The 21580-nt window shown below is 47.0% G+C and overlaps 1 protein-coding gene across 2 annotated transcripts in view; it reads left to right on the top strand.

The window, feature by feature from the left end:
- The first annotated feature begins 2282 nt into the window (after positions 1-2282).
- Positions 2283-21580, top strand: part of Mpp7 (MAGUK p55 scaffold protein 7) — a 179149-nt gene continuing 159851 nt past the window's right edge. For both annotated transcript variants that reach the window (XM_055629393.1, XM_055629392.1), the window contains exon 1: positions 2283-2401. The gene's annotated coding sequence lies outside the window, so the exon portion shown is untranslated. The remainder of the gene's footprint in view (positions 2402-21580) is intronic.

Here is a 21580-nt window from a genome sequence, read left to right as displayed (position 1 = left end):
TTACTCTGAAGAAGCAATGCTATGAGTCTTGTAGCTTCATAGTGCTGTCCCTAATTTCACTGGAGGGGAACATTGGTAGGTCAGCCGGGGTAATGCGCTGTTGTTTTAGAGTGTCTGAACTTGACCTGACCCATGTGAAGCTGAGAGGTTCGGGCACTGGTACAGAGGGGAAGAGAGAGAACAGAGGGCAGAGCTGCCCTTCTGTAAATGGGAGGAAGGCACACATGAGCTCCTTTTTGGGAACCACGAGAGAACAAACCCACACAGTGTGCCCTGCAGGAAACCAAGGGAGAGATGACAGGCAGCGGCAATGCCCAGCTCCTGAGAGGCACAGTGGCTTGCTCAAGCTCAGGTCTCTAAGAATGACTGAGAATACTGGCGAGGGGAAACAAGCTTCAATCACTGGTCAGCTCAGAGAACAACCCTCCCGGCAGCGGCACTCAGCAGATGGGACTGTACCAGCCCTGCCCTGGGTTCTCCCTGCTCCCTCACCCCCCTTTTAATGAAATAGAAAGAGGATCCTGGGGTGCAGAGTCAGGTTTCTTTCCCCATAAGGGAGTACAGAGCCTGCCTAGCCTGGAAGCATGGTTTTGTTGGTTTTGTTTTGCAGTGCAGATCAAAGCAGGGACCCCACACAGCTAGGGGGCACGGCACCAGGGCCCTATGCCAACGTGACTAAAAGGCTTTTTATGACTGGAGGGCCGTCAGAAAAGTCATGAGTTTGTCTGGTGCTGGTTCAGATCTCTTCCACCAGCGTTTCTGCTGAAGGGACAATGGCAGCCTCCATCTGCCACCCATCCTGCCAGCATTTGGTGACGTCATGATGGTCTCATTGAGTGGCAGCAGTGCAGCTGATAACTCACATTCACCTAATCTTCAGACAGGGAGACCAGCCAGTAGAAAGACCTGAGGAGAGTGGCAGCCGGAGCTAGGCAGGGAGGACGGTGGAGGTCTGGGAGCCAAGTGATAGAGAAAGTTGAAAACTACCATCCTTGCCCTTGGTTTTGGCTTTTGGATCTCCACATGAGTGCAAACGAACAAGAAGGCCTGTTTTGTTCACTATTACGTAGTTCATGGAGTGGTTGGAAGTACCCAGTTTCCTGTGGCCTGTTCAGAATTTGTGAGTTTGGTAGGGGAGCTTGAGAGAATTACAGGTTGGAAGCTGCTTCACCCTTAACTGGCCAAGGTGTCAGACAGGCAGCCTGGCTGCAAGTGTGCCAGCGTTCCTGTTGCTTGGATCACCACAGGCCATTGATCCTAACTTCTCCACATCCATTGGCTTTTATTATTCCGAGTTTATATACACCATGAAACTCACATTCTCTTCTTTTAATGTCTTCCGCCAGCTGAGCTTTCCACTGTTATCACCTCAATTTCCTCTCATGTCTTCCTTTTTTCTTTTTGGCTTAAGATTTATTTATTTATTTAGTGCAGAATCCTTTGTGTCAGGGTGTCCGGTTGTACTAATTCTGCTTACATATTATTGTACATCTTGCATAAATATTTCGTTACGATACACACATCTCCGTCACCCTGTGTCCTGCTTCAAGAGACTGAAGAGTGTAACTACTGTATTTTCCTCTATCAAAGAAGAACGAGTCCCTTGCATACCTTCAAAGTTTCCCCCCTTTTCTGTTTTTCTTAAAACAATGTTTGTGTTATTAAAAATTAATGGAGGTAACGCCTTCTCTGTAGGAACTCCGACAAGCGGTAAGGAATTCAGGTCTAGTGTGACCAAACATCGCATGACTTTTTTTCCTGACATCTTCCTAAGTTTTATGTAGAATTTTAAAATACATCCCAGCGACCTCACTAAATTAACTTGAAGTTGAAGGTGGGACGTTGTTAACAGAAAGGCTCACAAACCCCACAATATAGTAGGGACTCGGCGGAGCTCATATCCTGTGCGGGGAACCCAGCATCCGGAGTTCTCTTCCGTGGTTGCCAGCTCCCCTGCTGCAGCCCATCCTGTAGATACCTGGGCCAGAGCAGCCAAGGGCAAATGCAGCAGCAGGTCGGGGCGGGGAAGGAGAGGAGGAGCTGCTGAGCGGCTAACCAATCAGGGCTCTGCTATGTGTGCCCTCACCAACCAATGAGAGAGCTCAGAGACGACCTTTCCTTAAGCAAGCCGACGGCAGAAACCTTGACTGACACTCCGCGGTGCACTGTGCCTAGGGCCCTTGGCCCCGCCCCTCAAAGCCCCGCCCACAGAGACCCGCCCCTCGACGCTCCGCCCCCTCGAGCCTGGGTCCCCGGGGCGGGGCCGAAGGGGAGGTGCGGCGGTTGCTGTGGGCTGTCTGGTCCTACCGTGTGGCGGCCGATCGGATCTGTCTCCCGATTGTCCTTAGCTGGGATCCCGGCTGCGGAGCTGAGCGGCGCGGGGACCGCGGCTGCCGAGCAGGTAGGGGGCCTGGGCACTGCGGCGTCCCTCCGCGGCCCCGGCTTCTGCGGGCGCGCTCCCTGGAGCCCCCGCCGGCCTCCGGGCGCCTGGCGGTAGCACCTTGCGCAGAGGCGGTTGGAGGAGGGGGTGCGGGCGCGTGCGGACCCTGGGAGCCTGGGCGCTCCGGGACGCGGCGGCCGAGCCGAGGCGGGAAGACCTGCGGGAGAGGGGACTGCGGGGGACCGGGACCTGCTAAGTAGTGAGGAGCCTTTTTTACCCCCTTCGGCCAGGAGACGTCTTTACTTGAGTCGTGCTTAATTCGGGTTTATTAGGCTCTAGGCAGCGCAGAGTTCACGGGGCTCACCGCGACGTTATTTGCTCTTTTACTCAAAGTAGCCATTTGTGTGGGGGACATTTACCTAAGTGACAAGTGGACAGAGCGCAGTGACTGGTGACTCACCTTTGTCTGGGCCAAAGAGGGCAGGGAAGGGGTGAAAGGAATGGGGGAGGAATGTTCAGATGATGCCCGTGCAGGTTTGAGAGCTCTGTGGGGTGGGCCTGCCGCTGTCGTGCCTCTGGTGGGAGTAATTGTGGCTCTATTCTACCTGCCTCCCTCTCTACCTTCCCTTCTCTTTCTCCCTCCCTCTCTCCTTCCCTCTTTCCTCCCCACTCTCTCTCTTTTCCTTCTTTCTCATTCTCTCGCTCCTTTTTCTTTGCCTTTTTTTTTTTTTTTTTCTTCTCTCCCTTCTCCAAACAATAGCGTTAAAACAAAAGCCTTTTAAAAGCAGCCAGTGGACCTTAGGCTCCAGCACCTGCTGCTCCTGTAAGGAACGTTTGGCTACTTGGCAGACAAATCCTAGGCAATTCATGACGTGATTGGATGTTCCTAGGAACATCCTGGAATGGCTGTTAACTTTTCCTTAACCTGCCCTGGACGCCATGTGTCCACAGGTTGAAATGATGCCGGCCATTGAGGTTAAGAGGGTCAGCATTTGTGGCGCAGTGATGTCTTTGAAGGGCTTCCTGCTTGCCCAGGTGTGCACAGGTTCCACTTAGGTGTGTTAGTAAAGTTCACAGCATTTGCCAGCTACTCTTCCCCAGGGAGGACTGTGCATGCCCATTTTCCAGTCACAAGGTCTTTTAGTTGAAGGAAACTATAGCAGGGACACGTACCTGCCACTGTATCTGAGATCTGGGTAAGGCTACAATAATCAAGCACAGGATGAGGAGATGGTTATTTTCAAAAAATACTGTCTCTTCGTTTTTCCGAGTTGCTACTGTGATGGTCTGAAAGTTCCCAGAAAGGTAATTTTCCACATAGGCAAAATAAAACAAGCGAAACTAATAGTATTTTATGGGACTCTATTAAAATATTCTGGGGGAGGGATCTTTGCAAACTCCAGAGCTTTATGCTTGCACATGTAGCCCAGCTGCCTTCCCAGGAGCTTTGTGAATTGATCTGAAATAATGAGGATGCATTTTGATGCATCCCCTTTGGGGGAAGTCTTCGCATTTCTGGAATGGTTGAAAATGTAGCTATCTTTTGATTAGCCTGACTCAAGCAAAGGTGTTTAGGAGGTCAGTATGGCCTGATGTTGTGGATTGGGGAGCTCCAGCAGGTTGTTAGGATTTGTTAAAGGAAACAGGAACATTGGAATGCCTCATGATGTTTCTTACTATATTCTTAGGAAGCAATCCTTTCTGTGTTTTATGTAATGCGCTGTGGTATGTTATAGGTACAGGTACACTACATTTTGATGTAACTTTTTTGTGAAACATACAAGATAAACTTACACAAGGATTTAGTTAAGCCCTGCATCCATTCTTACATTTATCCATCAGTCAGTCTGTCCCTTCCCTTCCTTTTTTTCTTCTCTGCCTCTTTTTGAGACAGGGTCTCAAGTTCAAACCCAGACTAGCTTTGAACTTGAAGTGATCCTCCTGCCTCTGCCTTCCGAATGCTGGGATTACAGACTTGTGCCACTGGGTCGGGCTGTTTCTTCTATGCTTTGGTGTTTTGTTTTGTTTAACATTCATTTCCTTGTCACCTGAAAATTGGCCGCAAAAATTTCTATAACAGAACTTGTGTCTGTTAAAGCCTTTCTTTCCTGTGCCCGGTGCTCCTGCAGGTGGGGAGCTGGGAGAGATTTACCTCTTCCTATTGAACTTCCTCTCTGTCCTGTGGGTTTACAGATTTTTGCATTTTTTTTTCCAAAATTATTTAGGACATTACTTGAGTTCCACTAGTTGATATATCTGGTGCTACTATTGACAACTTCATTATTTTAATTTTATCATTATTTTTACTCTAACTGTTGTGGCAGTGAATGACTTCAGGGGGTTTTATTAAATAAGGTTTTTGGAAGGATAGGGTGGTTTAATTTGAAGTGATGAAATTTTGAGCGCTTTCATAAATCTCCATTTCCCTGGTCTTCCTCGTGGTCAGTTACCCAGCCCAGAGTAAAGATTTGTTGCTCTGTGTTGGTGTAAATCTGAGCTTTTAAAAACATGGCTGTGTTTTGCTTACAACTTATGTGAGGCTGGACTGAGATTTGAGGGTATCTGGGACTTTGTTTTCTTGGATTTTTTTAAAGATGTGCTAAAGTGCCCAGGGTAAGCTGCTCGCTGTGATCGGATGCAGGGTTTCCTCCAGGTTTGTGAAGGCTTTTTTTTTTTTTTCTCTCTTTTTTCTTTTTTCTTGGACCTTCACTTAATACATTTTTCTATGCTTCGCTGTGTAAGGAGAGAGGACTAGGTCTTCCTGTCTGGTAACTGTGCTGTTGATGGGGTTGCTTTTGTTAGTTGTTGCAGAAAGGCTGAGTAAACAGCAGTGTTTTTGAGAATAGCAGTTCTTACTTCAGGTAGGTAAATGACAGTGTTCTTGGAGAATAAAGCTGTTGTGGGGTGGCCCACACCTCAAATCCATCTTCAGGGGCTGAGGCTGGAGAATTGCTGGGAGCTTGCCAGCTTTTGGTGTGGGGAGTGAGGGGGGAAGAGAGGGAGAAAGAAAGGGAGGGAGGGGGAAATGGGTAGAAGGAAGGAGAGGTTCCTCTCTAGTCTCACAAACACCCCCCCTCCCAACCTGAGCAAATAAAGTTTTGTTTGGGGAGCTACTTTGAAGGAAACACCATCTTTTAAAATGGCAAGATTTGGAACCCCCTTAGGGGTTGGCCTGCGTTTATTTCAGTTCCTTTGACCTGTGCTGCTCTGGGCCCTTGGTCCTGACTTGGGAATGTGGAGGTGAACAGGAACTCTGGGAGGCACTGCTGGCCCAGTGCTGGCTGTGTGGCCCTGACACAGGGAAGGTTGTAAGTAGCAGGCCTGCCCTGGGGTCAGCTTCCCAGACTGCTCTTCACCTTCAAGCTGCACCCAGGCCAGCGTGCACTGTGCTCAGGTTTAAAGCTCTGTTGTGGGCCAGGCTTGGGCTACGGGTGCTCTGGTCTTCTAGTTATGCTTTCAGTTTGTTTTTCCCTGTAGGCTCTCCCTGTGTGGGCCAGCCTGGTCTCCCCAAATTTCCATCCTTCTTTACACCCAGCTTCAGTTTCTGAAGTCAGTGGAATCCTGAACTTCGTGGAATTACTGAGCTGTGTGTATGAGTGAGAGCTTTAAGCAGTATGTATCTGGGCTGTTGTAGGTGTTTGACTCTCTAACTCTCATGGTCTTCCTTCTCTGAAATCCCTGAACTTCACAGAGTGCACACGTGTGGACTGAGAACTTAGGCTGCGAACAGGGCTGGGCTCTGAGAAGAGCAGGCCCAGTAGGGAGCAGTCAGTGAAGGAGAGGGGCAGGCACATTGTTGATTAGTTTGTGACCTAAAGTCTCCTGAGAGGAATTTGCAGTGTGTGCGTGTGAAGCAGTCTGAATCCTGAGAACCAGTTGTGTTTGAGGGTTGTGACTTCTTTTTTGGCACGTGGGAGTCTGTTGAGATGGTATTAAACTTTGGACTTGAGCTCAGGCTTAAGGGGATTATGGAGCTATGGCTCGGATTCATCATGCCGCCACTGACCATACTGCTCAGTTTCTTCCCAGTATGTCTTCTGGTTTAACTTCTGACCAGTCAGCGTAGACTTTTAGCGTGTTTTAAAGTTAGCTCCGTTCCTCGAGGGCTCATGCAGAGAATCTGGTCTCTTTCCCAGGGATTTCTTCACCCCACATGGTGCAAGACCCCCATAGATACCAAAATCTAAGGCTGATGCTCAAGGTCCAGGTACAAAGTGGCTGTCCTTGTCCTTGCGTATATTCCTCATGCGTGTCCCTCTGTGCCCTCACCGTGTGCTCTGGAGCGTCTCTAGATTGTGAGGGCCTCCACACACATTTCTGAGGGAATGGTGACACCTAAGAAATTCTGTGCATGCTCAGTCTGCTCACAGCTTTCCTGACCCACAGTTGGTTGAATCTGTAGATGGGAAATATCCAGGTGCAGCGCGCCAACTCTCCCTGACTGATTTTTTTCAGAGGTGGGTGCTTAAAATGTCTAGGTGACATTTGTATAGTCAGCCGTTACACTTGCACATGCACGAGCATACTTGCCACAGTGAGGGGTCGAGGTCAGAGGGCACCTGGAGCTGCTTATCCTGGGACTTGTCCTCTGTATGTGTGTGTCACAGTCAAAATACCATTAGGCCTTTGTTTGTTTCAGGTTTGGGAAAGAAGTTGATGAGAGTTTGGGGCCTGTGGGTAGTAAGGAAATAAACTGACAGTTATTTCCAAACATTTATAGTCATTTAAACTAATATAAGGCCCTACATTTCAGGGTTTTCAAAATGGTGATCATTTCACCCTTAATGCAAAGCGGGCTAGTGATTCTCAAACTGTGGCACACCTTGACTTTGTCTGCGGGCCTTGGGAAAGAGTGGCCTGACCCTGTCCCAGGGTCTCTGCTTTGGTTGGTCTGGGCGTCTTGAAGTTCCGGTGAGTTTTAGGGTAGTGTGCTGCTGACCCTGGAAAACACTGAATCCCAGCGCAGACACAGACATTGTTGCTGATACAGCCTTTGGCGTTTGAAAGATGATTTGAATGTCGGCCTTGCCACTTCCTAGGGACAGTGCTTCAGGCCAACTCTACAGACACCTGCACACTCCCACACCACCTCCCCCTCACCACGCACGCACGTGTGCGCGCACACGTACACATAAGCACACGTGAACATATCTTTTGGTAATTTCATATATAGATACAATGCAGTTAGACTATTTGTATCCCTGCTTTCCCCTTCTGACTCCACTTGGACCCCTGCCTTCCTCTTCCTCCTTCCTGCTGAGTCCAGTTAGTGCTGCCTGTGTGTGCACAGATGTGAGGCCATACACTGGCAGCCTTCACCTGTGAAAGGCAGGGCTGTGTTCCTGTCAGTCCTGCCCCTGTCCATGCTGGAGTGCTGACTGGCTTCATCCCATGCAGGTTTTTTACAAAATGTGAATACAAGTGTTATAATGCTGTATTCAATAAGCTTTCACGCTCCAAGAACTGTGCTTGGCGGGTGACATGCGTGCCTGAAGGGTTGGCCTTTAGTCACAGAAGTTAGGGTGTGAAGCAGTGAGAGGCCCGGGTCTTGTAAACGGAAGGAAGAGCCTTACAGACAGGCCCTTTCATATTTCTCCTCATTCCCCTGCACCACACGGGGAAGTAATCCATGAACTGTTTGTGGACTCACAGTTAGCCTCGTGTGGTCCGTGCTGAATACAGCAGGTTTTGTCTTTGCTTTTATTTCTTAAAGCGATGACCTCGTCATGTTTTGTGTGTGTGTGTGCGTGTGTGTGTGTGTGTGTGTGAATTTGGGTGTGTGTGTGTTCACGCATGGATGTCACTGCTCATGCGTGCTCAGGTGGGTGTGCATGAGTGTGTGTGAACAACCTTGGGGGTGGTTCCTCAGGGGCCATCTGCCTTGTGTTTGCAGTGGTCTCTCTCTGACTGGAACTTACCAGGTAGGGGCCAGCTAGCCCGGGATCCAGCTGTCTGCCCCTCCCCTGTTCTGGGCTGGCAAGTGTGGGCCAACACTGGCCTTTTTTTCCATGAGTGCTGGCTTTGAACTCAGGTCCTCACGTTTGTGCAGCATGCACTTTGCTGACTGAGCTGTCTGTAGCACTCGCAGTGTTTCTGAGGCTGGCCTGCCATGCTCCTCCTCCAGGTTTCAGTTTTCCAGATGCTAGGGCTCCAGGTGTGTGTCACCAAGCTGGGCACATAACAGGTTTTTAAGTTTGCTCAGGAGTGAAATCATGGGAAGTTCCTGGCAGTCATCTCTTGGACAGCGCCTCCCTGCAGTAAGGTGGAGACTGCACTCCATGACTCTGAATGCTCTTCTTAGGGCCTCAGTTTACCCCAGGCCAGATCAGTCTCTGCAGATCTCAGCACCTCCGTGTCTTTGGTGATCGTCTGCAAAGTAGAATACCTTCATGGCTGTTGCATTCCCTTGTTATCTCCTTTGTGGCAGTTTCCATACACTCAGTTCTACTTAGATTGTAAACTGTGAGAGGAAGGGCGCCTGTCCCCTCTGATGCTGGGTCCCATAGCATGGGGCACAGTAGCTGGCGTGTGGAAGAAGTAGCTGTTGGTGAGCTGAAGGGGTGTGTGGCTTGTGCCCCTTTGGCTCCTTCTCCCTTCTCTGAGTCGGGACTCAGCGGCTGTGGTCACTGTTCGTGGAGAGTGTGCCTTTGATTTGCTGTTCTGTTTCTTTTCCTCATTTACCCTGTCACACTGTGTGTCTCTGTCCCCGCTGACCCTGATGGTGTGAGGGCCTTGTTTGGAAGCACTCCTGGCTTATGGCCTGGATGGTTGCTCAGGCTCGCTCTCTCCAGCTCTCTTTCCCACATTCTTGCTGGAGCTTCGCATTTCCTAACTTCACAGTTTTTTCCAATGAAATGCAACAGGTGGAGCCATCCAGATGAAGAGGGACAGTGGCACCCTCATTTCTGTTTTTCTGGTTGCTAACAAACATAGGCATGTCTTCTATCATAAGCTTGTTAACTGTGTGGGGGTTCTCTGTCCCTCCTTTTTCATTTGCGCGCTTACTCATTTTTACTATTTTTTTCTCCTAGGCCTCCCTGCCCCTTCCCTGCCTTTCTGTCCTGGGAGACATCCCTTTCTCTTTTGAATTTAGATGTTTCCAGCATCTCTTTCTCTGGCACTTGGTCCCCAGCACTAAAAAAAGTCTTGTTTTACATGAAAGGTGTTTAGTCAGAACACTGTCCTGAACAGAATTCTCACTTTGTATTCCACCCATTTCCCTTCCTTTCATCTTGTTTAGGAAATACTTTTCCTTAAAAAAGTATTTTAAAAGAAGTGGCAAGGTTAATTTTTCCCAGCCTCGTTTATAAAATAGCCTAGGGGGCGGTGATGCTAATTCTGTACTAAATCAAAAGATATCTCTCCCACTCACCTGTCTGTAGGTTCTCTGTGTTGTTCTGATCAACTTGTACCTGCTCCAGTTCCACACTTTGGCTTTTAATTTTGTTACTGCAGTTTGTGGGTAGATAGGTGGGTGGGTGGGTGGGTGGATGGATGGATGGATGGACAGACGGATAGATGGGTGGACAGATGGATCAATGGTGGATGATACCTGGAGGCAGACATCTAGAAGTGTGAGGGCCTCCTGTGTGGTTTTCACTAGGAAAGTACACATAACCTTTGTTAGGAACCTGGTAGTGCTGAGCTAAAACGTCCAGTCAAGTCAGGTCACCTTGCTAATATTTCTTTAGTGGTTTCCCAAACGCCATGCACTTTGGGAATACTTTGTGTTGGAAAGAATTTTTAGTTGAAATTATCTCCTTGTTTAGTTTAATTGGAAGTGAGTTCCAGGCACGGCTGATGCTTCTTGCTGCAGGAGCTGCATTCCTGGGCCTCATGGGCCTTCTGCCTTTCACTGCTGCTATAGCATTCACACCTGGACCCCTATTTTTTCTTTTAATTAAATCTCTTATTTTAAGTGTATGTGTATGAGTGTTTTACCTCTGTGCTTGTGAGGGCCTGGTACCCCCAGAGGTCAGAAGAGGGCATTGGATCCTCTGGAACTGGAGTTATAGGCAATTTGTGAGCCACTCTGTGGTTGCTGACAATCCAACCCAGGTCCTCTGGAAGAATAACCAGTGCTCTTACCCACTGAGCCATCTCTCTAACCCCAAGCCTGTGTGTGTGTGTGTGTGCTTACCTTAAAAGTGTAGTGTACAGCATTTGCTAGTGTGCATTATGAACTGTCCATACCTGTATATATGCATACACACACACACACACACACATATATATAATACATTACAACATTTTAATACCTAAAGAGAATAAGGACCGACCTCAGTGTGCAGCAGTAGGTGTTTACTATTCTCTGTGGGGATTACTATTGCACGGTGGGTTAAAGGTCATAAGGTCATATACCTAGTATGATTCTACTTTAGTAGTAAAGAATACACTTATATTCGGGTAAAATCCTCTTGATTGTCTATCAATAGCTTTTCATAAAATTATTGCTATTAACATCCATGTTCAAAACGGTTGAAAAGTGACATGAGTAGGCATTAAGATTGTGAATGAGTTACTTTGTGATGATTATCTTTTCCCAAATTGTCTTAGCATTATAATATTTTTAAAGAAAGAAAACAGGTTTAGAAACAACTGCATCATGACTGGGAATGGGGAATGAGTGTGAGATCCTGGTTAGAGTCTAACATTTTATTTATTTATTTATTTATTTGTCACCTTGACAAAAACTGGGGTCATCTGGGATGTTGAGAAAATGTCTCCATCACATTGGCCTGTAGGCACGTCTGTTGGGGACATTTTCCTGACTGATGTGGGGCTGCCCTTTCACCACTAGCTCCAGGTAGATGGTGCTGGCTTGTATAAGAAAGCCGGACAGTCTGTTGTGAGATCGTGTCTCTTAAGAGCAAGGGGAAGTTATACCTATGACATCTCAACAGCACGGTTGCCTACACAGGACCCAAGCAGTGAGGACAACAGTAGACATGCTATTGCAGAAAGAGAAGAATCTCTCAGGGCCCCACTTCTCAACAAAGAACTACAGGCCAGGACTACTAGAGAAGGAGAATCAGCCTTCCCCACTGTGAGCCCCTAATTGTGTCCATTTCCTAGTGGTCAGCCATGGAATCACATACATACAGGAAAGGGAAGGGAAACATGATATAATTATATTTTAATTGGAAATGAGGAAAATTAAAAATGGAGTGGGTTCAGCAAGCCTTGGGGAGCCAGCCCAATGCTCCACCATGGTCCCTGCTTCAGCTCCCTCTTCTAGGTTTCTGTGCTGAGTCCTGCCTTGACTCCTTTGGTGATGGACTACAGTTGTAAACTAAAATCAATCCTTTTCTCCCCAGGTTGCTTTATGGTTGTTTATCACAGCACTAGAAACCATAACTAGGACAGGTCGTGAAAACCAGTTGTGACCTGGAGATGAGTGTGTGCATGGCTGCTCACCGTACTGGCTGTCCCCTCTGTTGTAGTTAGTGCCTGTTTAGATCTGCCCTAAAAGAGGACCTGAGCCACGATGCAAGAAGTGCTGCCAAACAACTGCGTGCCCCAGGCCTCCTCGCTTGCCAGCCATGGCCTGACACAGTCTTCTCAGGATGCTCTGGTGGGTGGTAGGTGTACCCCTGGTCCAGTCATCACTAGTTATTAGTTATTATTACTAGTTTCAGCCTTTAGTGTTTAGTTGACCGTCTCTAATATGCAGTTAGTTCAGAGGACAAAGCGGAGAATGAGGTCATGTCTGAAGGCTATTTGAAGAAGCATAGTCTTGATGTTGGCTCCATCTCTGTGGAGCCAAAGCACTCAAACTTCCAATATCAGAATCACTGCCCTCACAGTTAGTCAGTTGTCTGTCTGTCTGCCTGCCTGCCTGTCTGCCTGCCTCTAATGTTTTTTGATGTACATATTCTTGAAACAGATAACACAAGATAGTAGCTACTAAATAAATAAATAGCAATTATAATATATATTAATAAAAAAACAAAAATAAAAATAGTGGTAGAAACCTCTAAGGGCTGGTAAGGGAACTGGAATTAAAAAAAAAAATTGAAACAGGTTTTTTTTTTTTGTTATCTGTGAATTACATATAATTATGTTGATGCCTGTAATATGTTGTGTATTTTTAGATTTGAAAATGTGTAAATATCTTTGCCATTAAAGTACTTGTGGAATAGTAAAATGGGAGAAATCCAGGCATGGTTCACATGCCTATAATCCCAGTACTTTTGCAGGCAGAGGCAGGTGGATTTCCATGAGTTCAAGACCAGCCTGGTCTCTACAGCGCAGCTGCAGGACAGCCAAGGCTACACAGAAAAAAAAAAAAAAAGGAGAAAAACTGACTTTGATCTCATATATCTATATCCGTCTATCTATCTATCTATCTATCTATCTATCTATCTATCTATCTATCTATCATCTATCTTTCTATCTATATCTATCTATCTGTGTATCTATATGTGTGTAAATAAATAAACAAATTAAGAAAATAAATATTGTGCCCAAGGTAGAATCTTACTTTAGGATCCCTGGCTGTCCTTGAACTTTCAGTGCTCCTGCTTTGGCTTTGTAAAGAATGCTGGGGTTCTAGGTGTGCCCTCTGGCTGCCTAGCTATTGCCTTGATGCCTGGCTGTTTATCTACATTTGACTGATGTTCCTAGGTAGGACGACAACCCAGCTTCTCCACTCTGGAGTGCCTTGTCTGGTGGATCAGAAATTACGATGTTCAAGGTGCAGGTAGCTGTTTGGGAAGGGAAGTCAGGCAGCTCTCAGGAGTGGGAAGAGGAGGGAGAAGGAACGCAGACGTCTTGGTCTACAGCTGAACTTCTGCTTGCCTGTTCTCTAGAACAGGTTTTTCCACTGTGGGTCAGACCTGTTTGCCTCCCTCCCAGATTCCTTCTCATAATTTGAGTGACTGCTGAATACACAAGTATTTACTTCCTAGATGAGGGAAGATTGCCTGAGCGCCCGCCTGCCTGTGTGAACCCCTTCTGGGAACCAGTTGACTGTGGCCTGCTACACTGGTTTTTCCTCTTCGTTTCTCTCCTGGGTGTTTCAGAACAGTGGCCTCAGCACAGTACTTTTAAGTCATCAGGTTCGCCCTGAATGCTGAACACATGCAGGCTGTTAGTGTTTCCAGCCCAGAGCCTTGCCCATGGAGATGGCAGCTCCAGTGGTTTTGATCTGGCCTCTGGGTGCTCCTCATTTCCAAAAGGGTCTTCAACTGGCCATCCATGTGGCCTGTTTTTGCATGGGGACCTTTAAGATAGTGAGTGTTAAGCAAAGACTGGTAAGTTTGGATTTGGCAACAGCTGGGCAATGCTGTAACAGACTGGAGCCATAGATAGTATCTGCTGCTTGTCTCTCCCTTGCTCTATGCCAGGAACAGTGTTGAGCAAGCTCTGCCAAGGTATGCAGCCCTGGATGTCCTGGACTATCTTTGTAGAGCAGGCTGGCCTCGAACCCGCAGAGTTCTGGGATCAAAGGCGTACTGCACCACTCCTGGCTGCGTTCCTCATTCCTTAACAGCATTGTGAACAGTGAATCGTGTAACCAGTGGTTAGGCCAGGATTCAAACTTCCAACTCCAGGAAGTGAGAGGCCAGTGGGTGGGAATGCTGCTGGTCCCTCCCAACCCCCACACAGACACAACTTTTAAACAACTCCGTAATCTTTCCTCCTTTGGGTCCCTACCGCCATCTAGACTGGTGCATGGTGCACCCACACTGGCTGGTCTCTAAACTTTTTCTTCCAGCGCACACAGCTTAATACTAGAAGTTTGCCCCAGGGAAACCTATAGGAGGGCCATACAGTTCACTCAGTGCAGTCACGGCGTCGTTCTGTAGTTTATGCTCCATGTAATAGAGAATTGCTTTCAGGTGTGGGAGCGCATGCGCATTCTGACACACTCCTGCCCCGACTCCCACTGTAATTGTCGGTTGGAAGCAGAGGTTTGGAGAACTTTATGGCAGTGCTGTGCCAAGTGTGGCGGGTAGAGTGGGGTCAGGTTGGAGGAAGCTCAATGGTGTTGCACAGGTAGGTAGATGGCGGAGATGGCTTGACTGAGGAGTCAGGGGCGTGGGGCAGGGATGGTTAACAGAGGCTTGGCTGGTGCCAATGGCAGCAGTGGATTTGATGACTTCATGCCATGGGCTTATAGCTTTGACTTCTCAGTTTCTTCTTGGTTTCTGGCACTAGTATTTTTTTTTAAATTAATTAATTTATTCACTTTACATCCTGGTTGCAGCCTCCTTCCTCTACCCCTAGCTGGTTGTTACAAATACCCTCACCTCATTTTCCCCTCTCCTTCTCCTCAGAGAAGGGGGAGATCCCCCATGGGCACCAACCCACCCTGGCACATTAAGTTGCCGCAGAACTAGGCACATCCTCTCCCACTGAGGCCAGACACAGCAGCCCAGTTAGGGGAACGGGATGCAAAGGGAGACATCAGAGTCAGAGAGGGCCCCCACTCCGGTTGTTGGGGGACCCACGTGAAGACCATGTGCAGGGGGCCTGGGACCAATACATGCATGCTCTCTGTGAGCCCCCATGGGCCCAGGTCAGTTGACTCTGTAGGTCTCCTTGTGGAGTCCTTGATCCCTCTGGCTCCCTTAATCTCTCCCCCCAACTCTTCCATAGGACTTCCCGAGCTCTGTCTAATGTTTGGCTGTGAGTCTCTGCCTCTGTTTCCATCAGCTGCTGGTGAAGCCTCTCAGAGGACAGGTATGCTAGGCTCCTGTGTATAAGTTTTTGTTAATCCTACGAAGCTTCAGAAAACAAAAACAAAAACCAACTCCACCTTTTGGTGAGTTTTGGGTGAGTGTGGTCAGCTTTTCCTTACTGTGACAAAAGCAACTCATGATTTACAAAGGTTTGATTTTGCTCACAGTTTTGGATGGCCCACCCTGTGATTTTTAGGTCTTCAACACAACATATGTAATGGGAGGCACAGAAAGAATGAGGAAAAGAATGGGAGCCTTGTGTCCTCTGCAGGGGCATGCCCTTGATGAGTTGACGACCTTCCTGTGGCTTTACCTCCTAAGGGCTCTGCCTTCTGACAGTGCCAAGGTGAAGGCCGTGGCTTTTATATATGGACTTTTGGAGAGCATTCCAGACAAAGGTAACTGGGTATTTCCACGCCTCAGTTTTCTTCTGTGGAACAGGCTGATGATTGAGTTCACTATTGACGAAAAGGCATGAGAAAGATCAAATTCTGTAAAGTGCCAAGCCTGACACCTGTGTGAAGTGGGGCATCAGAAGGGATGGTTGATACTAACTGTACTCTCTTGTGAAACGGAGATTCCCTGCTCCCATCGCTAGTATGGGCGTCAGTGACCCAGTGACTTTTAAAATAGTGTCTACTTTTGTCCTTCCTCCATCATTATGGCTGGCTCTTAGACCAGCACCCATGGCCTCTTGTCTGCATTGTAGTCTGCTGCTTGCTGACCTTTGTGGTTCTGTCCCTTCTGGGAAGCACCTTCCTTGGTTTAGATGGCCACTGAGGCTTTGGATATGCCACAGAGTTTTAACTTCAGTGCAACTCAGAAAAGCCAGTCACATGGGGATAGTGGTGTACCTATTGCTAATTTCTGTTTTTGTTTGTTTGCTTTAATATTCTGTTAAAGAGAGAGTCTCGTGTGGCTGAGGATGACCTGGAACTCCTGATCCCTCTGTCTTTACCTGTAAGGTGATTGGAGTGCAAGTGTTTGCCGCCCATTGAGGCCATCCTCTTTCTTCACACAGTACGTTAGTTACTTTCATACCATGGCGCCCAGCAGCTTAATGTGGGAAGGGCTTATTTGGGCTCATGGCTGCAGAGGGATTTTGGGGAAGGCATGGTGGAATGGTTCTGTGAGAGCATGGCTGCCTTCCTTGTTAGCATGACAGTGGAGCTCTTACACTGGCACCAGGGGCTGTGTGTGACCTGCAAGGACCAGCCTCTGGTGACTCACTTCTGCCAGCTGGGCCCCACCTCCTAACAGCTCCATGGCATTCAGTATGTACGGTGCCTTAAAATGGGGACCCAGTGTTGAAAACACAAGCTCATGGGGGTATTTTGGATTCAGACACCAATGTCTGTATGTTAGGGTTAACTTCTGCTGTGCTGAGACAGAGGAATGTATTCTGAGATTGGAATTTTTCCACCATGTTGTATAAATTGGCACCGTGGATTGCTTCATTGGATATGAGCCCATTCATCTCTTGTGGGACCATTTTGTCCTTGTGACCTTCACTTGGTCTGAGGTGATGGGGATTTGGGAGGTGGCACCGTCTTACTCTCTGGGTTCTCGCTTGTCTTTAGCAGTCAAATTGATGAGAAATTTTAAAACTTTGCCCAGTAATCCTGACTGCAAGAATATGGTTTCTTTTGCATTAGCCCTGGTGAAGTGACTTCTTTGTCTTGATATTTGAAGCATGTGGCCTATGTGACTGCTTTATTTCTTTTTCAGCCTAAAGCATGAGAGTACAGAGCATGGGGACAGTGATGTTTTCCTGTTTCTCTCTTGTGGAGGATAGGGTCTTAGCAGTTGCTCAGAGTGGCTGGCATGAGGTGGAATCCAAAGTAGCAAGCCTCTGCTCTCCTTGTTCTTGCTAAGCCCTGTTGTCCTGGGAGGGGTGGTCAGCTCACCTGTTGTCCTGGGGCAGTTGTGGCCAGGTCACCTGTTGTCCTGGGGCAGATGTGATTAGGTCACTTGTCTTAGGGCAGTTGTGACCAGTTCACCTGTTGTCCTTGGGTAGCTTTTGGCCAGCTAGGTCACCTGTGTTAGTCAAGAACATTAGAAAGGCGCAGACCCTCCAGTCATGTGATGCATGCATGTTTTTCCAGCACTCAGGTGGCAGATGCAAGAGGACGATGAGTTTAAGGCTAGCCTGTGCTACATAGAAAGACTCTGTCTCAAGAAAAGAAAAGCAGTTGGGAAGGAGAGAGAGGCTGGGACCATCTCTTCAGTTTCTCATTCTCTGGCTCATGGAACTAATGGCAAGTCTTAGGAGTTACAACCGAGGTGTCATCTTGAGTTTTCTTGGAGGTAATGATGAGAAGGCTTTCAAGGTAACAAATGAGAAGCAGAAAGATAAATAGAAGCATCTTGGAAGTTCGTGATTTTGCCTTTATTTTATCCCTAGTCTTTTTCTTGTATCCGTGCATGAGTGTTGTGAATTAATAAACTTAGAATTAATTTGTTTTGTGTATGTGTGTTCCTGTGTATGTGTACAAGTGGGTGCACATGTCACATGGAGATCAGAGAACAACTTGTGGTCTCTCCTTTCACCACGTTTATCCCAGAGATCAAGCTCAGGTCACAGTGCTGCTGGTCTCAGCCCCGCCCCTGCTGGGATTCCCTTCAGCATCGTGCTGCACATTTCAAGAGTGAGCAGAGACCTAAGGCGCATTCAGGGGCTTCAGGCACAGGCACTGCTGGCATGTAGACACTTTTGTGCTACTCTTTGAAGGAATTGTCAAGGGAAGCATCTAGTGCTGGGGTGAGGGAAGGGACAGTGGAAACATTGGCTTTGTCCAGAATTTCTTCAGCATCCCTTCCTTCTTTAAGCCTCCCCTTGTCCACCTTGGCATGAGGCAAGTATGTTTCCTTCTGTGTATAACCAAGGCCCTGTTGGAGATAACCTTAGGGAGGTGAAACCAGAATTCCAGCATGCTAGTGGCAGCTGTCTTGTTTCAAGAGTTGTGCTCCAAATTCGAAATAGAAACTGGATGATTGGTGAGGAAGACGTTTTTCTGTCTGTCCAAGAGTCATGAGGTAGGAAGGCCAAATTCAGTTCTGGATGCTTTCATTTGTGAGAAATTTTGAGTCATTTTAAAGATAACAGGATAAAATCCAGCATCACTGAGTGGGGGTAGGAGCGCTGCATTGGCTGTCACTGGACATTAATGGTTGTTCATGGTGTAGTGTGTTTAGCTCAGATCTTCATTTCATGGAAGAAATGAAACGTGAAGTTGAAATTCACCCTGTTCCCCTTTCCAACTTTGCTTCCTTTTCTCCCCAGAAATACTTGTTTATAGGAGTTAGTATTTTTACTTAAAAAAAAAATTTTGGTACTCTCTCTCATGTATATGTATGCCAGCTGCACATAGTTTCTGTGATTGTGTGGGGTTTGGAATTCTGGGAACTTTTCAGAGGTATATAAATGCTAGGGCCCTGGGACTTGTTGTTTCTTTGCTTGTTGGCTGTTGGTTGTTGTTGGTTGGGGTTTGTTGAGTAGTGGTATGCAAAGAAGAAACAGCAAGAAGGAGAAGAAGAAGAAAAAGTAGAAGAAACAATTACATATCTTGACAGCAAACAATCAAACTTGTCCCAAGGAACTTCCCTAATCAGCAGGAAGTTACCTAACAATAAGGTTGCCCTTCCCAACCCCTGACTTTATTCAGGGATCTCTTTCCTTCTCTATCCTTTTATTCTCTCTTATCTAGTGTTGGGGGTTGGAAGGTTGTAAGAAAAGGGGAGGAGAAGGGTAGAAGAAAGAAGAGCCCACAAAATAGCTAAAAGACAAGCTACAGTAAGTCCAGGAGATCCATTGGCTCCCTTGGGTGAACTTGGATGAAATTGAACTTTGCTTGTCATTGAGACCTTCTGAAGAGGGGGTAGACATGACTTCATCCCCCTGTCACCCAGGTTGAATATTCTTACAACAGAGAGTAAATTTGTTTGTTAATGCTGTTGTCTCATGATGTTAAGAAATAAAAAGAAAACCAGCCATAGTGGTGCATACCTTTAATCCCAGTACTTGGGAGGCAGAGGCAGGTGGATCTCTGAGTTTGAGGCCAGCCTGGTCTACAGAGTGAGTTTCAGGACAGCCAAGGCTACAGAGAAACCTTGTTTTGCTTGAAACCGCTCCTCCCACCCCAAAGAAAAAGAATGTTACAAGCACGGAAAGTTTGAAATTGATTTTACTGAAGAAGGATTTATGAAAATTAAGTTGGATGGATGGATGTTTCCAGAATGGGGAAAGAAGACCTGAAAGTTATTTCAGGTTATAAAGGTTGAAGTAAATTATTTAAGGTATGTAAAAGATCAGACTTAGAGATGATACATATGGTATCAAAGTTTCTAAGATCTAAGATCAACAGTTACAAAAACTGACAAAATGTATGTTGAGTCAGAGTTTATTTAGAAGTATCTAGCTATTAAAATATTACACAGCAGTTTCAAGTACGAGTGTACTTGATCAGTGTAACTGATCTTCTGTGCATTTAATAACCGTGCTTGGATGCTATTCTAATGTGGTCAGAGAAACTAAAAATGGGAATATGCCCCCTTTCTCCTCAAAGGTCCATGAGGTCCCAAGGGACTGTGGGCCATCTTTGGAAATGTTCTGCAACCGTGGAAAGCCACCAGTTCTTTTGTTCAGGGAGGTTACGGAGACCCCAAGTAATGATTCTAATCAGTGTCCATTGTTAGGATTCTGCAACAGAGTTACAGCAGGTTCACAAATCACGCCATGTGACTGGTTCCATGTGGGAGGTTTATGGGGGAAGGGAAATGGAAAAGGAAGGGAGAAGGGAAGGGGAAAGAAAAGGGAGAAGGGAAAGGGAGAAGGGAAAGGGAGAGGAAAAGGAGAAGGGGTTACAGAGACCATCTCTGGGCAGGACAGGAGAGAGAGAGAGAGAGAGGAGCTTCAAGTTCTCTTACAAGGTAAGCGAGAGCATGCACAGGTGGTTCCAGGTGGTCCGTAGGTGGCTTCATAGGTTCATAGGTCGGTAGGTGCCTGGTATCAAGTTTGTCAGGTCCCTTGGGGCTGGCTGTAGAGATGCCTGCTTATGGATCCCAACATCCTAGTCTACAAAGAGGAGGGTCAACACACAAGAAAGATTGGTGCTTTCTGTGGAAGCCATTGCTAGGCTAAGCAAGGCCCTTGACTTAGCATCACATAGATGCAGAGTGGTAAAGAAAGGCTCGAGGGGTCAGAGATCCCTCACAGGCCCAACTGACACCGGCAGACTAAATCTTCAACTGGCCTATAGAGTACGAAAACAGAAAATTAATTTTGCCTGCTGTCTTAGTGTTTGCTGCGGAGAGACCTCTTGACCATGGCAGCTCTTGGAAGGAAAATGTTTAATTGGGGCTGACTTAGAGTTTAGTAGATCCCAGACCATGGTTGAAGTTCTTCCAGCATGGCAGAAGTTTTCTTTGTTTTTTGTTTAGGAAAACTGAGTCAGGATTCTCTGTAGAGAATAGACTTGTGCCTTTCTCTTTCTGTAAATTGATTTTTGCAGGCAGTGGGCTCTCTTAATTGGACGTGACAGCTTGTTTGCTTTTAACTTGTTTTTTTAAAAGATTTATACAACATTCTGCCTGCACACTAGATCTTACTATAGATGGTTTTGAGCCACCATGTGGTTCCTGGGAATTGAACTCAGGACCTTTGGAAAAACTGAGTGTTCTTAACCTCTGGGCCATCTCTCCAGCCCTAACTTGTTTTTAAAGATTTATTTCTACATTGTTTATGCCTGTGTACCTGTGGAGGCAGGAGGCCATCACACCCTCCCAGAGCTGTCTAATGCGGGCCTGGTGTCCACTTTCAGCCACTGAACCACCTCTTTAGTCCTTGTCCTGTTTTTAGAATGTTTACTTGTAGCTGTTTGTGTATTGCAGCCCGTTTTAACTTTAAAACTTTAACATTGTCTTAAATTACTTCCATCTTCCATTTTACAGCTGTCACCCTCATCTACTTGTGCTCACCTCACGTGTGCCTTCTGTTAACAGCTCTTCTTACGTTCTCAAGGGTTGCTTGCATCATGTGATTGGTGCAGAGGTCTTCCCTTTCTGACCTTTCAGGACACTTACCAATTAAATGACCTTGATATTGTGACCGTGCCTAAGATTCAGCACGTGAGCATGTGGGCTGAGGCAGTCATAATGGTACTCAGTATGTAGAGTTGTAGGATGACTGGTACAGATCCTGTCTCTGGATCTCCCCTTCCCCCACCATTGTTCTTTGTACCTTGCTGTGTGCAGGGCCGTCGGCCTTATCCGTGTAAGGACATAAATCTAACATGTGATCACATTGGTCTCTTTGGTCTTTTATTGCCCATTCAAACCCTTGCACACGTGGTGCTGAGTCGGTGAATACACACCCACGTCCCTGGGCGCCGCCATCCGTAGTTTTTCACTTGTAGAGTGTTCCTTTTGTTGTGTGCTCTTTCTGTTGTCTTTCAGGTGTTGGCAATTGAGCCCTCCACTGGGCAGGCTCCAGTTCTCTGTGGGGCCTTTGTTTTCA

The sequence above is a fragment of the Psammomys obesus genome, unplaced genomic scaffold (assembly GCF_907164565.1).
Source record: "Psammomys obesus unplaced genomic scaffold, mPsaObe1.curated_primary_1811, whole genome shotgun sequence".
NCBI classification, from domain to species: domain Eukaryota; kingdom Metazoa; phylum Chordata; class Mammalia; order Rodentia; family Muridae; genus Psammomys; species Psammomys obesus.
Note: the sequence above shows the minus strand (reverse complement) of the source record. Positions and strands in the feature narration are given on the sequence as shown.